Here is a 9,068-nt window from a genome sequence, read left to right on the forward strand (position 1 = left end):
GGAAAGTTATTACCAACTAGACAGCATATTTATAAAGCAGAGACATTACTTTGCCAACAAAGGTCATCTAGTCAAGGCTAGGGTTTTTCCAGTGGTCATGTATGGATGTGAGAGTTCGACTATAAAGAAAGCTGAGCTCTGAAGAATTGATGCTTTTGAACTGTGGTGTTGGAGAAGACTCTTGAGAGTCCCTTGGACTGCAAGGAGATCCAACCAGTCCATTCTAAAGGAGATCAGTCCTGGGTGTTCATTGGAAGGAGATGTTGAAGCTGAAACTCCAATACTTTGGCCACCTGATGAGAAGACCTGACTCACTGGAAAAGACCCTGATGCTGGGAAAGAATGAGGGCAGGAGGAGAAGGGGACGACAGAGGATGAGATGGCTGGATGGCATCACCGACTCAGTGGACATGGTTTGAGTGGACTCCAGGATATGTTGATGGACAGGGAGGCCTGGCATGCTGCGCTTCTTGAGGTCGCAAAGAGTCAGACACAACTGAGCGACTGAACTGAACTGAGGCAGTAAACACATGCAAGGGCTTCCCTGGTGGCTCACTCAGTAAGGAAAGAAAGTGAAAAGTGTTAGTCACTCAGTCATGTCTGACTCTTTGCAATGCTATGCCAGTCTCCTCTGTTCACGGTCTTCTCCAGGCAACAATACTGGAGTGGGTAGCTATTCCCTTCTTCAGGATCTTCCCCACCCAGGGGTTGACCGCAGGTCTCTCACACTGTAGGCAGAATCTTTACCTTCTGAGCCACCAGGGAAGCCCCAGTGCAAGAGACCTGTGTTCGATCTCTGGTGTGGGAAGATCCCCTCGAGAAGGAAATGGCAACCCACACCAGTATTCTTGCCTGGGAAATACCCTGAACAGAGGAGCCTGGCAGGCTACAGTCCATGGGATGGCAAAGGGTCGGACATGACTTGGCAACTAAACCAAACACATGTAAAGATGCTCAATATCATCAGTCATTAGGGAAATCCAAGTCAAAACCAGGAAGTAGGATTTCGCAGCTGGTAACATAAAGGCTGTATATTGTCACCCTGCTTATTTAACTTCTATGCAGAGTACATCATGAGAAACGCTGGACTGGAAGAAAGCTGGAATCAAGATTGCCGGGAGAAATATCAATAACCTCACATATGCAGATGACACCACCCTTATGGCAGAAAGTGAAGAGGAGCTAAAAAGCCTCTTGATGAAAGTGAAAGAGGAGAGTGAAAAAGTTGTCTTAAAGCTCAACATTCAGAAAACGAAGATCATGGCATCTGGTCCCATCACTTCATGGGGAAACAGTAGAAACAGTGTCAGACTTTATTTTGGGGGGCTCTAAAATCACTGCAGATGGTGACTGCAGCCATGAAATTAAAAGATGCTCACTCCTTGGAAGAAAAGTTGTGACCAACCTAGATAGCATGTTCAAAAGCAGAGACATTACTTTGCCAACTAAGGCTCGTCTAGTCAAGGCTATGGTTTTTCCTGTGGTCATGTATGGATGTGAGAGTTGGACTGTGAAGAAGGCTGAGCACCGAAGAATTGATGCATTTGAACTGTGGTGTTAGAGAAGACTCTTGAGAGTCCCTTGGACTGCAAGGAGATCCAACCAGTCCATCCTGAAGGAGATCAACCCTGGGATTTCTTTGGAAGGAATGATTCTAAAGCTGAAGCTCCAGTACTTTGGCCACCTTATGCGAAGAGTTGACTCATTGGAAAAGACTCTGATGCTGGGAGAGATTGGGGGCAGGAGGAGAAGGCGGCGACAGAGGATGAGATGGCTGGAAGGCATCACCAACTCGATGGACGTGAGTCTGAGTGAACTCCGGGAGATGATGATGGACAGGGAGGCCTGGCATGCTGCGATTCATGGGGTCGCAAAGAGTTGGACACGACTGAGCGACTGAACTGAACATGACTAAGATAGAAAAGATAATGCTAATTATTGAGTATTGGAGAGATTGGAACACTCATAGTTTGCTGGGGGCATTATAGAATAGTACAGCTGCCTTGAAGGAGGTATTAGTTGTCTTCATTACCTCCAGGTAGTTTGACCTGAGGTCAAACAACAAGGTGGGAACACAGCCCCACCTATCAAGAGAAAATTAGATTAAAGATTTACTGAGCATGGCCCTGCCCATCAGAACAGGATCCATTTTCCCCCTCAGTCAATCTCTCCCATCAGGAAGCTTCCATAAGCCTCTTATCCTTCTCCTTCAGAATGCAGACAGAATGAAAGCCACATTCACAAAAAGCTAATTAATCTGATTACTTGGACCACAGCCTTGTCTAACTCAATGAAACTATGAGTTATGCCATGTAGCGCCACCCAAGATGGATGGGTCATGGTGAAGAGTTCTGACAAAACGTGGTCCACTGGAGAAGGAAATGGCAAACCACTTCAGTATTCTTGCCTTGAGAACCCCATGACAGTATGAAAAGGCAAAAAGATAAGACACTGAAGGATGCAGTTCCCAGGTTGGTAGGTGCCCAATATGCTGCTGGAGATCAGTGGAGAAATAAGAAAGAACGAAGAGACGGAGCTAAAGAAAAAACAGCACCCAGTTGTGGCTGTGACTGGTGATGGAAGTAAAGTCCAATGCTGTAAAGAGCAATATTGCATAGGAACCTGAAATGTTAGGTCCATGAATCAAAGCAAATTGGAAGTGGTCAAACAGGAGATGGCAATAGTGAACATCAACATTTTAGGAATCAGCGAACTAAAATGGACTGGAATGGGTGAATTTAACTCAGATGACTATTATATCTAACTGTTGTGGGCAAGAATTCCTTAGAAGAAATGGGAGTAGTGATCATAGTCAACAAAAGAGTCCGAAATGCAGAACTTGGATGCAATCTCAAAAAACGACAGAATGATCTGTTTCCAAGGCAAAACACTCAGTATCACAGTAATCCAAGTCTATGCCCTGACCAGTAGTGCTGAAGAAGCTGACGTTGAAGGGTTCTATGAAGACCTACAAGACCTTTTAGAACCAACACCCAAAAAAAGATGTCCTTTTCATCATATGGGACTGGAATGCAAAAGTAGGAAGTCAAGAGATACCTGGAGTTAACAGGTAAATTTGGCCTTGGAGTACAAAATGAAGCAAGTCAAAGGCTAATAGAGTTTTACTAAGAGAACTCACTGGTCATAGCAAGCACCTTTTCCAACAACACAAGAGAAGACTCTATAAGTGGACATCACCAGATGGTCAACACCAAAATCAGACTGATTATATTCTTTGCAGCCAAAGATGGAGAAGCTCTATACAGTCAACAAAAACAAGATCAGGAGCTGACTGTGGCTCAGAACATGAACTCCTTATTGCCAAATTCAGATAAATTGAAGATAGTGGGGGAAACCACTAGACCATTCGGGTATGACCTAAATCAAATCCCTTTCAATTATACAGATGGTTGGATGGCATCACCAAACCTATGGACATGAGTTTGGGTAAGCTCCAGGAGTTGATGATGTACAGAGAAGCCTGGCATGCTGCAGTCCATGGGGTCACAAAGAGTCGGACATGACTGAGTGACTGATTGAACTGAGCAGCCACTTTGGAGAACAGTTTGGCATGTCTTCAGAATGCTAAACATAAAGTTACTATGTGACCCATCATTTCCATTCCTAGGTAAATAAGCAAGAGTTGAAAACCTGTCCATGCAAAAATGTATACCAAAATGCTCAGCATCGTAATGGCCTAAAACTGGATGAAGATATAGTAAACACAGGTATAGTAATTCACAACATATGGGTAGATAAACACATTGTAGTCTAGCCCTATAAGTCTAAATGGTTAAACGAATTCAGACACAAAAGAGTACAGTCCACATTATAAGACTCCCACCTATAAAATTCTAGAAAGCGTAACATGTAAAGGAAAGAGTTAGGTGGTCACCTATGGCCCAGGTGGGAGAGCAGTAGGCTACAGACAGGAGCACAAGGGAATCCCTGGGAGTGACCCATGTCTTGGCTGTGGTGGTGGCTCCCTGACTGTCTTCATTTGTTAAACTCATTGAACTGGACTCTTTAGCTGGATCCAGTTTGTTGTGTGTAAATTTTACCTCAATAAAAGTGTTTTAAAGAATTAGAAAACCAAGGATTTCTGGGAAACTAGAAAACCTGCAGCTCCAAGCAAATGCTAATAACAATAGTGTAATGGTTCTTATTTTTTTGTAACTCATCTTCATTTGTAGGGGCTTCCCTCATAGCTCAATTGGTAAAGAATCCACCTGCAATGCAAGAGACCCCAGTTCGATTCCTGGGTAGGGAAGATCCGTTGGAGAAAGGATAGGCTACCCACTCCAGTATTCTTGGGCTTCCCTTGTGGCTCATCTGGTGAAGAATCAGCCTGCAATGCAGGAGACCTGGGTTCAATCCCTGAGTTGAGAAGATCACCTGGAGAAGAGAAAGGCTACCCACTCCAGTATTCTGGCCTGGAGAATCCCATGGACTGTATAGTTCATGGGGTCACAAAGAATCGGACACGACTGAGAAACTTTCACTTCACTCACTTTACTTCACTTATAGACAGCTTAATACGAGATAGCCAGTCTGTGAAGCCCTTTAACACATTAGAATATCTCTATCCATAACCCTGTAAGGAGCTTAATATCATTCACCCTACAGTTAAGGGAACTAGAGTTTGGAATTTTTAAGGAATTTGCCACAAATCACATAGCTTGTAAATGGCAGAGCTTTGTACAACAGCTATCAAGTATGGCAGGCCTCAGATAAAATAAAGGCTGACAGGGGAGAAGTTTTTATAAAATCTGCTATTCTAATATAAAAAAATAAATATGCTCTACTGTTGCTATTTCCTCTTGAGACAAGTTCACTTAGACCTCCATCAACAACATCCTCTAGATGTCTCCATCTTTGTATTATCGTTGTGTTGGTGACTTGATACCGTTTGTTTGTTTGTTTGTTTGTTTGTTGTATAGGCTGGGTTGGGTCTCTGTTGTTGCATACAGGCTTTCTCTGGTTGTAGTAGCAGAGGCTACTTTCTAGTTGGGGTGTGTGGGCTTCTCATTGAGGTGGCTTCTTCTCGCAGAGTATGGTCTCTAGACACTCAAGCTTCAGTAATTGTGGCACATGGACTTAGCTGTTCCGTGGTATGTGGGACCCTCCCCGACCAGGGGTTGAACCCATATCCCTTGCATTAGCAGGCAGATTCATGACCACTGGACCACAAGGAAAGCCCTGATTTCTTGGTATCTTAAAATGACACAGCTACTAAGTGGAAACTAGGTTCTAACATGATGAAAGTGAACTAATCATGTTAAAGTATCATGGAACACATGAGTTACAGCACATTTTGTCTTCACAGCAGTTTGTGTGTCCTTCTTTTTATCTCATGAGTTCAGAGTGGCTTGTCCCCAGGGACCAGTAAGAAGTGGAGGCACCCAGATCACTTGGGCTCCAACATGTGCAGGTTTTCTGCCACTCCTTACTGCCTACACATCTGGCTGAGGATCCTGGCATGCTCCTCACGGTAATGGGAAAGCACTGAGTAATCCTAAGAAAGGCCCAGCATCTCGGCCTCCAATGCTATAGGCACATGGGGAATCAGAAAATACTTTCTTTATACTCATCCATTATTGAAGCACACATTGATTTCATCTGTGGAATGGTTTTCTTGTTACATGGCAAGAAATGGGAAAAAAATTGATTTAGTTAACTTTGTCCTTAAACAAGTTGCAAGCTGGCTATGTGTCTAGTGTCTCAGCTGTACTGGCCCTGGTTGAAAAGAAAGCAATGGTGTATATAAACAGCTAGTAGTTTAGATCGGCAGGATGTTCTAATAATGAGATAAATTCAGGTGCTAGAAGGGAATAGGGATTCCACAGATCTGGGGCCTCAGGAGGCTGGAAAAGCTAGCTGCTTTTGGCTCCATATATTAGGAATTAAGTTTTAGATATTTTTAGTGACAAAGATCCCTTGTCAGACAGCCCTGTGGAAGGAGATTGGATTGAATTGTGTCCTCCCCAAATTCATGTGCTAAAGTCATAACCTCCAGTATCAGAATGTGACCTTACTTGAAAGAAGGGTATTTATAGAAGTAATCAAGTTAAAGTGAGGTCCTTAGGGTGACCCCTGAAGTAGTATCACTAGTGTCCTCAGTTTAAAAAAAAAAGAAGGGGGTGGGATTTGGGCACAAAGATACAGACAAAAGTAAGATGATAAGAGACACAGGTGACAGCGGGTCCACAAGTCCGGGAGGAAGGCTAAGACAGGCCCTTCCCTCACAGCCCTCAGAAGGAACCCCTCCCAGCCACACCTTGGTTTTGGACTTCCACCATCCAGAACTGGGAAACAATAAGTTTCTGTTGCTTAAGCTCACACTCCATGGTGCTTTGTTACAGCAGGCCTAAGAAACTAAGATGCTGCTTTATTTGAAAGTACCACCCCACAGGCACTGCTAATCCCCTTTACCTGATTCTTTTTCATTTTTCCACAGTGCTTATTACCTTTTAATCTATCATTCTATCTACGTATCTGTCTATTAGCTGTCTTCCCTGCCAGCATGAATGCTTCACTTTATTATTTTTTTTAGCCTCCAGCATCTTTTATTTTTCCTAGTCTTTTATTTTTCCTAGAACCTGTATACAATTAACTCTAGCAGGGCAGTACTCAATACTGTTTAAGCTTCACATTTTAGATTAACTACTTATTATAAACGTGAATGCACATCCTCATAACTGGAAACTAAATGACATAGATTTATTCATTTATGTAACCATACAAAATTTTATATGCAACAGGAGCTTCTATACTATAGAATCTGACCTTACAAACTAGCTTACATATAAAACAGTTACTCTTTGCTCATCTGTCCTAATCTAGAAAGTGTTGCACCAATGCTCAAGATGTTATTAAAACAGATGAGCTCTCAACTTAAGGTTAACAAACCTGAAGCACCACCCTAGAAATACAAACCCATAATTCGAAAATTGTTTTTCTAGAAATAGCTTATAAGCAACTCTTACCAAAGTAGTACTATAGGGAATTACAGTGTTGACCAAAAGAAGACACAGGTTTCTCATTAAGCTTTTTTTAATGGGTCTCAAATTCTGTGACAGATTTTTGGTCAAGTTGTTTTCATTAAAAAGTACTGATTTTAAAAACTAATAACTTAAACTGCCACACACAAAACATATGGTCCACGAAAACATTCTCCTTTCCTTCTGAAGGTTTTACGATGCATTGTTATCATTAACCAGTCTTTTACTATTAAACTTAAATGGCCAATTGAGACAAACAGTTCTGAGACCGTTCTTCCACCACTGATTAAGACTGGAGTGGCAGGTATTGGGGATAATATTCATTTAGCCTTCTGAGCTTTCTGGGCAGACTTGGTGACCTTGCCAGCTCCAGCTGCCTTCTTGTCCACTGCTTTGATGACACCCACAGCGACTGTCTGTCTCATGTCACGCACAGCAAAACGGCCTAGGGGAGGATAATCAGAAAAGCTCTCGACACACATAGGCTTGCCAGGAACCATATCAACGATGGCAGCGTCACCAGATTTCAAGAATTTAGGGCCATCTTCCAGCTTTTTCCCAGAACGACGATCAATCTTCTCCTTCAGCTCAGCAAACTTGCAAGCAATGTGAGCTGTGTGACAATCCAGCACAGGTGTGTATCCAGCACTGATTTGGCCTGGATGGTTCAAAATAATCACCTGAGCTGTGAAGCCAGCAGCTTCCATGGGTGGGTCATTTTTGCTGTCACCAGCCACATTGCCACGACGGACATCTTTGACAGACACGTTCTTGACATTGAAGCCCACATTGTCCCCAGGAAGGGCTTTACTCAGTGCTTCATGGTGCATTTCTACAGACTTCACCTCAGTTGTTACATTGACTGGAGCAAAGGTGACCACCATGCCAGGTTTGAGAACACCAGTCTCCACACGACCCACAGGGACAGTACCAATACCACCAATTTTATAGACATCCTGGAGAGGCAAACGCAAGGGTTTGTCAGTTGGGCGAGTTGGTGGCAGGATGCAATCCAGAGCTTCAAGCAGGGTGGTTCCACTGGCATTGCCATCCTTACGGGTGACTTTCCATCCCTTGAACCATGGCATATTAGCACTTGGCTCCAGCATGTTGTCCCCATTCCAGCCAGAAATTGGCACAAATGCTACTGTGTCAGGGTTGTAGCCAATTTTCTTAATGTAGGTGCTGACTTCCTTAACAATTTCCTCGTATCTCTTCTGGCTATAGGGTGGCTCAGTAGAATCCATTTTGTTAACACCAACAATTAGTTGTTTCACACCCAGGGTGTAAGCCAGAAGGGCATGCTCACGGGTCTGCCCGTTCTTGGAGATACCGGCTTCAAATTCACCAACACCACCAGCAACAATCAGGACAGCACAGTCAGCCTGGGATGTGCCTGTAATCATGTTTTTGATGAAGTCTCTGTGTCCTGGGGCATCAATGATGGTAACATAGTACTTGCTGGTCTCAAATTTCCACAGGGAGATATCAATGGTAATACCACGCTCACGTTCAGCTTTCAGTTTGTCCAAGACCCAGGCATATTTGAAGGAGCCCTTTCCCATCTCGGCAGCCTCCTTCTCGTACTTTTCAATTGTTCTCTTGTCGATCCCGCCACATTTGTAGATCAGATGGCCAGTCGTGGTAGACTTCCCTGAATCTACATGCCCAATGACAACGATGTTGATGTGGGTCTTCTCCTTTCCCATTTTGGCTTAGGTTTAACAGTGGTTTTCATGACACCTGTGTCCTGGCGGCAAACCCGTTGCGAAAAAAAAGCGAATGCTTCACTTTAATTACTGATGTACAGCTCAGAGTGGGTGTTCAGCAAATATTCATTCAATTACTTCAATGAATTGATGAAGAAGCCAACATCCATCCACTGAACCTGTGGAAAGGGGGCTGCCACAAATGTACAGCCAACCTGTACCTGAGCATACACAGTGTTCTTTCAGCCGAGAAGGCAAGAGGAGAGTTGTTGGATAGTGACATGGCCGTGCCTGCCCCATGGAGGTACATGCTAACAGCTGTCACTATTTATTATGGAGGCTTTACATGGAACTTGGC

General features: G+C 43.6%; 1 pseudogene; it reads right to left on the bottom strand.

Annotated features, from left to right (window-relative positions):
• Positions 1-7,080: 7,080 nt before the first annotated feature.
• On the bottom strand, positions 7,081-8,725 carry LOC138422275 (elongation factor 1-alpha 1 pseudogene; annotated as a pseudogene).
• Between the last annotated feature and the right edge of the window lie 343 nt (positions 8,726-9,068).

The sequence above is a fragment of the Ovis canadensis genome, chromosome 17 (genome assembly GCF_042477335.2).
Source record: "Ovis canadensis isolate MfBH-ARS-UI-01 breed Bighorn chromosome 17, ARS-UI_OviCan_v2, whole genome shotgun sequence".
In the NCBI taxonomy this organism is placed as follows: Eukaryota; Metazoa; Chordata; class Mammalia; order Artiodactyla; family Bovidae; genus Ovis; species Ovis canadensis.